The 2,703-nt window shown below is 33.1% G+C and overlaps 1 protein-coding gene across 1 annotated transcript in view; it reads left to right on the top strand.

Moving 5' to 3' along the window:
* The first annotated feature begins 373 nt into the window (after positions 1-373).
* LOC107694850 (gastrula zinc finger protein XlCGF57.1-like) overlaps positions 374-2,703 on the top strand; it is a 6,329-nt gene continuing 3,999 nt past the window's right edge. The window contains exon 1 of the mRNA XM_016494545.1: positions 374-393. The gene's annotated coding sequence lies outside the window, so the exon portion shown is untranslated. The remainder of the gene's footprint in view (positions 394-2,703) is intronic.

The following is a 2,703-nucleotide window of genomic DNA, read 5'->3' as shown; positions in this document are numbered from 1 at the left end:
CCAGGATATTAAGATATTTCATTATAAAACCCTAATATATATCAAACAAGTAGCCCTCTAGACTATTTTATCCCTTCAGGGAGCCCTCACTCACAAAAAGGTTGGAGACCCCTGGTCTAAAGTAAGTCATTTAAAAATGTACAAAATAACAACGTGAAAATAGAGTGGCATTTTGGGGTTATGGAAACTACAGTTACACAATACTGACTGTTAATAAAACATAAGGACACTGATCCTGATGGACTGCTTTTTAAATTAGTCTTCCCATTAAAAGCATTATTTTGTTCATTCAGCAAATACGGAACAAGCACTAACACGAGATCATAGCCGATCATAACCAGTCATCTCCAATCATATCACGAGTCAAACATGAAGATACTGAGGAACAAACAGGTTGGTTTTCATTCTCAAAACTAAGCTCACTCATCTGATCCTTATTAAAATGTCCTTTTCTACAGAAATGAATGATATTTCTAAAGCAGTGGTTCTCAGCTGGTTTGTTCATGGGACCCACATTTCCACATCGTCATTAAGCTGTGACCCATATATTCACAAAAATGGTTGACCCACACACAAGTACTGTCCTACTTGACAACTTCACAAATAATAAACAGAGTAAAATAAGACTATCATCGTGGTCCCAAACTAATTTTTTTTTTTTTTTTACAGAATAAAGTTAGTAACAATAAAGTTGGTCTAAAGCAGTGGTCACCAACGTGGTGCCCGCGAGCACCTGGTAGCCCGCATGGAGTCTCTGAGTCACCCGCCAAGCACATTCTATAAATTTCATGTATCGCCTGATGCTAATTTAGGCTATCATATCGAGATCATGATATAATTTATGTTAATAATGATGATAAGCTCTGGACATTTTTACTCAATATGGATTAATCTAACGTCCTATCACACAACAGAAATAAATGTTACAGCAACCAGTGCATGTCGCTAATAAACACACGTGACTCGCGGTGTGCGTCTGCGTCTCAATATATGAGGAAATGAACACATGAACTTCATCTCCAGAGCTGCTCTGAGAGTCACTTCATCAGCTTTATGTAGTTTCATTTGAGAAAAATTACTGTCAAATGCACGCTAAAACTAAAACTGAAAGACCTTCACGACAATCCATCAAAATAAAAGTCCGGTTTAACTTGAAATTATAACTGAATATATTACTACTCTATACTACAATGCAGTTCTCAAAGGAATAATAATAATAATAATATTTTTAAGGAATATCATACAACAAAGTTTTTTTTATTATTAATTTATACAGTTCTGTTGTGCAGCATCATGTCTGATAAAAAAAAAAAAAGATTTTGCAATTGATTTTCATTTGATTAACAATTTAATCCTTTAAAATTTAAAGTTTTATTAATTAATTTCACTAGACACCATTTTTAATGATAAATTTGTACTAAATCATAAAACACAGAATCCATAAGAAATCAAATGGAAAACACAGAATTTAGGGAAAAATAAAATGCATTTCATGGGGCCCTAAATGAAAACGTAGCTCCTCTGTGGAATTTAATTGTGAACAAAGTTACGTTTAGCTTCATTCTCAAGGTCTAACAAACATGTGGAATGCATTTCCTTCCCCATTAATGGTAAATGAATATCATGATATTTGTTGTAAATTGATTTTCATTTGATTACATTTTAAAAGATTGATTAAATTGTTAAAGTTTTATTAATTCATTTAACTAGACACCATTTTTTGATAAATTTGTACTGAATCATAAAACTCGGAATCCATAAGAAATCAAATGGAAAACACAGAATTTAGGGAAAAATAAAATGCATTTCATGGGGCCCTAAATGAAAACGTAGCTCCTCTGTGGAATTTAATTGTGAACAAAGTTACGTTTAGCTTCATTCTCAAGGTCTAACAAACATGTGGAATGCATTTCCTTCCCCATTAATGGTAAATGAATATCATGATAAATATCAATATTATATGATAGCCTATTTTTATAAATTTATCTGGAATATTTTCCTGGATTGATTAAAAAAAAAAAATGCTTATGAGAAATCATTAATGTTTATTAATGGCAAGATATTAAGATATATAAAAAAGAAAAGAAAAAACACACACATATGAAATAAATGAACTTTTCCATGACATTCTAATTTATTGAGATGCACCTGTATGTGTGTGAGGTGTTTACATACTTTTTTAAATTAGTCTTCCAATTAACTTCCCATTATATTGTTTATTCAGACTGATTCGCGAACGTGGAATGCACACAAACACAAGAGGCGGGATTTATTGCTTGAACCAATCACAGCTGAACATAAACAGTCATATCAAATCATATCACGATGGAGGCATTGCCTCCTCTCACGTGACTTTCCCCCATTCATTCTCAATTACCCCCCACTAAACCCACGGCACGCTAAGGGTCAGTTAAAACTCAATGGGAGCAGAGGAGGCACAACAGATGTCGACTACCGCTGAAACTTTACCGAGTGATTCATACAGTACTTAATGATATATTTTGTAATATTGGTGGTGGTGTTTTTTTCTCATCCAATATTTTGAGGAGACACTTGCCTCCTCGGAGGAAACACTCCAGAGAGATATATATATATATATATATATATAAGCTTATGTGCACCCCTGGTTATACAGGTGCATCTCAATAAATTAGAATGTCGTGGAAAAGTTCATTTATTTCAGTAATTCAACTCAAATTGTGA

This window comes from Sinocyclocheilus anshuiensis, unplaced genomic scaffold (assembly GCF_001515605.1).
Source record: "Sinocyclocheilus anshuiensis isolate Anshui unplaced genomic scaffold, SAMN03320099.WGS_v1.1 scaffold98, whole genome shotgun sequence".
Lineage (NCBI taxonomy): Eukaryota > Metazoa > Chordata > Actinopteri > Cypriniformes > Cyprinidae > Sinocyclocheilus > Sinocyclocheilus anshuiensis.
The sequence above is the reverse complement of the archived record's forward strand: the minus strand, read 5'-3'. Positions and strand labels throughout refer to the sequence as shown.